This window comes from Leopardus geoffroyi, chromosome D1 (assembly GCF_018350155.1).
Source record: "Leopardus geoffroyi isolate Oge1 chromosome D1, O.geoffroyi_Oge1_pat1.0, whole genome shotgun sequence".
Lineage (NCBI taxonomy): Eukaryota > Metazoa > Chordata > Mammalia > Carnivora > Felidae > Leopardus > Leopardus geoffroyi.
The window spans coordinates 98,197,660-98,206,370 of NC_059329.1; positions in this window are offsets into that span (position 1 = coordinate 98,197,660).

Sequence of the window (8,711 nt, forward strand, 5' to 3'; positions counted from 1 at the left end):
TCTGAATGTGACGCACACCTTCATAAAGGCAACTTTCGAGAAATTTGATATTACCTGCAGGATTTCTACTTTGTACCATCAGCAGTTACATGGCTTTCCCAATTATACCCTGCACATTTGCTACACTAAGTAGTCTCTCATTTTCAACTGAGGTTAACAGAAGAGCAAGATACTTGTATTTACAAAAGAGAGGGATATCTCCTTATTTTTTAGAATATTCTATTTATTTTTGAGAGAGAGAGAGAAAGAGACAGAGTATGGGAGGGGGGGGACAGTGAGAGAGGGAGACACAGAATCTTGAGCCTGACGTGGGGCTTGAACTCGTGAACCACAAGAACCACCTGAGCCGAAGTGGGACACTTAAACAACTGCCACCTAGGTGTCCCGATAGCTCCTTATTTTTAACCACCTTCCTTTCTCCTCCTACACTTTTTATATTCTTTATCATGTCTGAATGGAAATTGATTTTATTGTATTTGATTTCAGACTTTTTCTTGTAAAACTTTGAGGTGGCAAAACAGACATTTTGATTTTAATTGATACCATAAATATGAATAATTCCCAAATTGACATTTTCTTGAAAGATTAATAGTCTAAGTGGAATTAAATAACTACAAATTAAATACAGCTCTTAGAAGTTACTTTATTTAATGTGAAAAATGCTATTCTGCCAAACAATTCCATAAAGACTGGAATTATAAAAGATAATTGAATCTCTATTATTCTGCCTACTCCTCTTATTTAAATTTGTATAAACATTTATTGGTTCCAAAAGAATAAAATGTTCCTAAAGTTATCTAGCTAACGTTTCTCTTAATATGCACATGAGTCTATTTTCCTATTTATTTAAATAATTTGAAACTTAGCAATTATTTTGCACGTAAAATTAACAGCTATAAATTATCATTAGTTACTGTACTATTTTGCCCTAGAATAATACATATATGCATATATACAAACTGATGGAAATAATTTCAATATATAAAGCACAAAAGATTTTTTGTCTGAGTTACTTCGAAAATGCTTACGTATGTTTGAAAATGTTCAGCTATTAATAATAAATTCAAATGGCCCGCCTTTTTGTCCTCCTGCTGTAATTACATTGGTTAAATATGATGGCTGTCTCCTGATCACAGGAACATTGGTCATGCACAGGCTCAGAGATCTCAGGAGTGACACTAAAATAGGCATTCAACTACGTAACCTTCCAAAGGCTGAAGCCCAGATTAAATAGGAGTTTGGCTGAGTAGGAAGGCTGAAACCAAACTTCGGTGCTCGCTGACTTACTATGGTTCTCATAGGAACTGGGATGTCTCTTACAGGAAGTTCTACAGCCCAGCAATTCATTCACTCAGTCAACGCACCTTTATTGAACACCACCACATTCCAAGCTCTGTGCCAGGCACCAGGGATCCGGTGGCAAACGAGAGTCTGGTGAGAGAGAGAGAAGGAACGTGTTACACTGTAGTGTGCAGGATGGATGTGACGACATCAGTGCCCCAGTTGTGCCATCAGCATAAAGTGTCTCATAAATCATATGAACTGAAGAGTGAGTCCAGCCGACAGAAGAGGACAAAGGACTCAGGGAGCACCTGGGTGGCTCAGTCACTTAAGCGTCTGACTCTTGCTTTCAGCTCAGGTCATGGTCTCTCGGTTCAAGCCCTGCATTGGGCTCTGCTCTGACAGTGCGGAGGATTCTCTCTCTTTCTCTCTCTCTCTCTCCCTCTCTCTGCCCCTCCCCTGTTTGCATTCTCTCTCTCTCTCTCTCTCAAATAAATACATAAACTTAAAGGGAGGGGGCTTATCCACAAAGACCATTCAGAAGATGTTTGTTAAACCAATTTCAAATTCCATGGTATCCACACCAGCCCACTTCACCACTGCGATGTACCCCCTGCCAGGTTCACAGCGAAGACCAGAGAAAGAAGCCAATCTTGACTACATCCACCTGCTGGCAGCCCTTCTGAAAACACACCAGTATTTACACATCCTGGTCTACACTTCCTGCTGCCCTGCCCTTTTCCTTTCTCCGCCCTGCTCTGGCAACCCCAGCACTTGGAGAGAAATTGGGCTGTGGAAACTAGATTTATTCCCTGGAGCTGGCTGGTTCCTACCCTGACTACTTTTCTTGGACAGAAGGAAATGCCCACAGTAGCACCTAGGGTTCTCTGAATGCAAGCAACAGATAGAGACTCCAGCGAATTCAAGTACAAAGGTCGTTGCAAGAGTCCAGTGTTGCTTGCAGAGCCAAAGAAAAAGCAGAACAGGGTTGGAAAGGAACAGCAAGCTGGGCAGCTCTGAGGCAGAAAATAGGCTTTCTGGACATTGTTGTGACCATGAATCAGCCGCGGCCAATTTTAAGTTTTGTTGTGGCGGTGGCTGTTTCTGCTCCAGATTTCATTTCAGATGGGAAAAAAAGTAATCAGTAGCCTCATTGGCCTGGCCTGTGTCATGTACCCACACCCCTTTGGCTGGGGGAAGCAACCATGTGGATTGATGGCCCCCCCAAAGACTGCAAAAGCTGATGCAGGGGGGTGGAGACACTCCTAAAAAGAGACTGGGACTTACTTACACGAAAAGAGACTCACTGCTTCCTGTGTCTACACTCTTCACATCTCATTGACAAAGGGAAGCAGTAGGAGTGCATATCAGGGAGACCTAATCTAACTGGAGGGTGCCCTGGACGTCATGTCTGCACTGAGTCCTGAAGGACAGGAAGCTAGCCAGGTTTAGGGGTGAATGTGGGAGAGCACCGGACAAAGTGGAACCACAACAGCAAACGAGGAGGGAAGAGGTCCATGCAACCTTCCAGATACCCTCTCCCCCATCCAAGACAGGCCCCTCACAGTGGACGTTGGTGATTTGCCAGCATCCATCCCCCTTCTTCTGACAAATACCTCCTAAATATCATTTCCAAAGCCACCCTTTCCCCACGTTCACATCACCCCCTCTGGGTCCAGGGGCAGAGCTTGCAATGCAGGGCTGAAGCCAGAGGCTGGGTTTATTCAACTGACCACAATGATTGGTCAAGAGTGATTATATGACCTGAGCCAAACCACTCAGAGTAAACCTCAAGGCTTCAGAGAGTGATTTTTTTTTTCCCCACCAAACTAAAACACCTGAATGGGGGTGGGGAGGGAGATGTATAGGAAATCTCTGTACCTTTTGCTCAGTTTTGCTGTCAACCTAAAACTGCTCTAAAAAAAATTGTCTATTTAAAAACAAAAAAACAGGGGTGCCTGAGTGGACTCAGTCGGTTGAGCACCCAACTCTTGATTTCGGCTCATGATCTCACAGTCCATGGGATTGAGTCCCACGTTTGGTTCCGTGCTGTGAGCACAGGATTCTCCCTGCTTGGGATTCTCTCTCTCCCTTTCTCTTTGCCCCTGCCTGCTCATGCACTCGCATTCGCCCTCTCTCTCTCTCTCTGAAAATAAATAAACATTGGAAAACAAACAAACAACCACAAAACCCTGAATAGTGTAAGGTCTGGAATGCTTGAAGCCATTTTGTTATCAAATGGAGCCTGAGGAACAAAGCCAATGCTTAGAGAAGAGCCCAGACCAGGATTTGTTTGATGATATTCTTTGAGCTGCTGGGTCAAGCTGCACCTAAAGCCAGAGCTCTCCCTGGACTTTTCAGTGACATGAGCCAGTAAATACCATTGCTTCAACAAGCTCTCCCCTGCCACTCCATACACCATCTGGGATGAGAATCAGAGCCTTTTTTACCTTTGAGACCAGAAGGGTCACTTCAGAGGCCCAGGGACCCAGACGACCAACTGGAAGACCTGGGCTCAGGATGAGCTGAACCCATGCAACAGGACGAACTTTGGGTCGGCAGTCAAACTGGTTCTCACCTCCTCACTGAGTGGCCTGGGGCTAGTGACTCAACATCTCTGGGGTCTCAATGTCCTCATCTGTAAAATAGGGATTATAATGAAACTGCCCCTCACCATGGTTGCAAGCACTGACAAGTTGTAAATAAAACATCTGGCCTGAAGCCATCCTCCAACACCAGTGTTAGTTGTTAGTAACATGCTTCTGCCAAGAGGGATTGACACAGTTACTCAATCCCTACAGATTCGCTGCTAATCTGGGGTAAACACTGTTCCTGCTCATAGATTATCCAGATGCATTTTACAGGGGCTACTCTAGATCTCACACAAACCAAAAGAGCTGCACAGTCAAAGGCTAGGTGCTTTACAGAAGCCAGACCAGGAGGTAAAGGTGAGGTCTCTGCTAACATAAACACTTTGCTAAAGAGCAGCTAGCTCTTTGCTAATCCTCTGCTGTTTTCCCACTCTTTCCCCCCATTGGGACTCCTTTTTTGCTAACAAGCCTTTGTCCCTGGCCATGCATGCCATGTTTTGGGATCTGCCCATCCTGACATTGGCTCTCCCACTTTTCATCTTTATCTGGCAAATAGGCCCTGCCTTCTGAATTTTCCACCCCACCTCCTCCTCCGCAGCTAGAGTTCACTTCCTGATAATTTTATCCCCTACATTGCTGGCTCAGATCAGGTCCCAGCCAGTCCCAAGCCTTCCTGGAACCCTACGCATGAGTTCCAGCAACAATGAATTACCCATTAGAGCACTGTCTCAATTGGGACTGTGGTTGCCTACAAAAAATAGAATACCACTATGCAATGGCTTCTCCTGATAGGGGTTTATTCATCTCCTACAATAAGGAATAGGCAGCCAAGGGCTGTGGTGACAGCTCATCTCCAGGCTTCTGCTCTGCCATCCTAAGCTTTCCTCCTCACATCTTTTGTCTCATGGTTACAAGATGGTTGCTGCCCTTCCAGACCTCAGATGTGCATTGAAGACAGACATATAAGATAAAGAAGCAATAAAGACTATCTTTATATCAAGAAAGCAAAGCTTTCCCAGAAATCCTCGGCTTATGACTCACTGGCTAAAAGTATGTCACGTGGTCACATCCAGCTACAAGGGAGTCTGGGGAGTAAGTATTCGTAGGTGGACACATTGACATACAAATAAAATACGGGTAATGTTAGTAAGAAAGAAGGATAGATTAATATAGGGTATGGGGCGCCTGGGTGGCTCAGTCGGTTAAGCGTCTGACTTCGGCTCAGGTCATGATCTCGCGGTCCGTGAGTTCGAGCTCCGCGTCGGGCTCTGTGCTGACAGCTCAGAGCCTGGAGCCTGTTTCAGATTCTGTGTCTCCCTCTCTCTGACCCTCCCCCGTTCATGCTCTGTCTCTCTCTGTGTCAAAAATAAATAAACGTTAAAAAAAAATTAAAAGTATATATATATAGGGTAAAACAGGGGTCAACAAACTACAAGCAGCAAACTCAACCTGGCCCATGGCCTGCTTTTATAAATAAAGTTTTACTGAAACACAGCTGCACACTTTTGTTTACAACACTACAACAGCAATGTTGAGCGGTTGCTACAGAAGCCATATGGCCCACAGAGTCTAAAATACCCACTTTTTGGTCATTTACAGAAAAAGGTTGCCAACTCCTGAGATAGACAATTAGTAGTATCTACCACAAGTACCAGCAAAGGAAAGACCTAATTTTTTTTTTCTGGAAAGAATGTATTATTTTCCAAAGAACATCCCAATCTTCACAAGAAAAATTAGAATACTTTTTTTCTCTGCTTACATTTATTTGACAGTTTCGTGATCATTTTTATTCTGAGCTACATAGGGGATAAATAAGGAGCCTCATAAACTTTCAGGGCATAGGGCCTTAAATTGGCCTTTATTTTCAAGCACTTCTTCTGGTGGTCTTGTTGTAGAAGTGAATAAAGTATGCCCAAGATGGCCGATGGGTCTAAAACAAACTCTGGTCTCTAGCTTGGAGACCCCTCCTCCGTGTTCTTCTTCCTTTATTTGCTGAGCGCCCCCCACAGATATGGAAGCTGATGGCTATAAATTACCCTCCCCACTTGCATTTGGTGCTCAGATCTTTGGAGAAACAGTCTCCTCTGAGCCCACTGGTGTTAAATAAATCTCTGATCCACCAAGATCTCCGAGTGCCGCTTAGTTTTTCCGCCAGCGTCCCAGCCTAGTTCCATAACAAATTTGGTTCCCTGACTGGGAAACCCAACCCCGCTGGCCCATTGTGGCCACCGGTTTGGGAGAAGGGCAAGGTGGTGAAGGGGAGAGGGATCGCAAGGGAGAAGGCGTGCCCCCTGCCTGAATTTCAACAGTCTTCTTCTCAGTTGCCTGAGAAGGCCCCACTCCGTTGTTCCGGCCGGACTCAAAGAGACCTGGTAGGTGAGGACCTGGACCCAACGTGGGAACCAGTAAGGCCAGGGCCCCAAAGAAGTGAGGCCCACCCAACAGGGTGGAAGGGGGACGTGATCAATCTCCAGAGGCCTTAATGGTCTCACAGGTAGAATATTTTGTGGGAGGGAATGTAATAGACTCTGGTGTGTGTGTGTGTGTGTGTGTGTGTGTGTGTGTGTGTGTGTGAATGTGTGGCTCAGCCAGGCTTGCCAGTTGAGTTTGAGTTTGTGGCTCCATGGATGGGCACCTTTAAGGTCCCCAAAAGTCTATGGAGTCTGAATGGGCTCTCCTGTGTCGTGGTGAGAGTATAAGGTCTAGAGAAGTATCAGATCAGATTCTGATCACAAGTCACAAAGCTGAGTCCCCTACGGCCAAGCCTCCCCTAAAGTTTCCCTCGGGAATGTGACCAGTGGAGTATCTGATTGGTCCTCTCATCCAAAAGGATACCCTCCCTTTGTCTGTCTCCCCAAAACACAAACGCAAGAAAGGAATTAATAATGGGATCAACACAGAGTAAGCCTACGATTTTAGAGGACGTGTTCAAATATTTTAAAAATGGATTTTCAGCTGATTACAGGGTGAAAATGACACCCAGGAAGTTAAGGACTTTTTGTGAACTAGGATGGCCCATATTCAATGTAGGATGGCCCCAGAAGGGACATTAGATGCTCAAATAGTGCAGCGGGTTTGGCTAACACTCACTGGGAACCCAGGCCACCTCGGTCAATTTCCATACATTGACTCCTGGCTTGAAATTGCCCAAAACCCCCCGCCTTGGGTGCGATTCATCCATAGCAAGCAGAGTCAGGCAAACGTTTTAGCCACTTTATCTGGAGACTCACCCAGGGAGCCAAAGAAGCAACCCACCGCTCCTCTAATATTTAAAGGAGACATGGAGGAAGATATTGTCTTTCTGCCTCCTTATGACTCGTCAAGCTCCCTCACCCCTCCCCCTGAGCTTGAAACTCCTCCCCCATCTGTCTCTCAGACTCCACAGTCACCACCGCCCATCTCCCTGCCCCTCTCAGACCCGGAGAACCCTACCCCACAGGGGCCAACAGCCAGACTGTGCCCCAGACCCAGACCTAAGGCTCTCCAAATGCCTGTAAGGGAGACGAGAGAGTCTGAAAGACAGAATGAGGACAGAACAGTCCAGCCCAGCCGTTCTTTGATGTATTATCAACCTTTCTCCACAACCAACCTCCTCAATTGGAAACACAATACTCCATCATATTCTAAAAAGCCACAAGCAATGGTCAACTTGATGGAGTCCCTCTTCCAGACCGACTTGGGAAGATTGTCAACAGTTACTCTGTACTCTGTTTAATACAGAAGAAAAAATAATAATAATGAGAGAAACACGACAGTACCTAGAAGATCATGCACCTCCGCGGATCAATGACCCTGCTGTCTGGGGTTAAGCTGCCGCGCCTGAAAAATACCCAACATGGGATTTCACCACAAAAGAAGGACAGGCCCACATCCAACGATATGAGGAAGCCCTCCTTCGGGGAGTCCAAGCTGGAGCCAAAAAGCCCATGAACATGACTAAAATATCATCAGTCAAACAGCACCCTGGGGAATCTCCGGGAGACTACTATGAAAGATTATGTGAAGCATACCGTGTATATACCCCGTTTGACCCCAAGGCACCAGAAAGTCAACAGATGGTAAATACCTCTTTTGTAGCACAGGCTGCCCCAGATATCAAAAGAAAACTCCAGAAGTTGGAGGGCTTTGCCGGGATGAATATCACTCAGCTGATAGAGGACGCCAATAAAGTTTTCATGAGCAGAGAAGTCACAGCCGAAAGAGAAGCAGAGAGAAGACTAAAAAAGAAGGCCACCCTTCTCGCAGCACTAAAAGAAACAGACGCTGCAAAGACAGGAAGACCCCAACCGCCAAAAGGGGGGAAGCCCAGAGCCCCCTTAGCAAAGGACCAATGTACATGCTGCAAAGAGAAGGGACACTGGAAGAATGAATGTCCGAATCGGAAGGGGCCCTCAAAACCCAGCCGATATCGGGAGGAACCTCGAGGCAAGAACCTCGTTGGTCTGGCTGGGATAGAATTGGACTAAGGGGGACCAGGCTCTTTCATTCTTGGCCCCCATGAGCCCACGGTCGAAATAAAGGTAGGGGGCCGAACAATAACTTTCATGGTTGACACTGGGGCTGAATACTCTGTTATTACTTCCCCAGTGGCACCCTTCAGCCAAAAGATGGCAACCATACTTGGGGCTGCTGGGACACGAGTCATGCAGCAGCCCTTCTGTCAAGCTCGACAATGTGAACTTGGGGGTCACAAGGTGCAGCATGAGTTCCTTTAGTTACCTGACTGCCCGATTCCTCTCCTGGGCTGGGATCTGCTCTCCAAACTTGGGGCCCAGATAACCTTTGAACCCGCTGGACACACTAGCCTCCAATTAAACCCAAGGCAGAAGGAAACCCTGG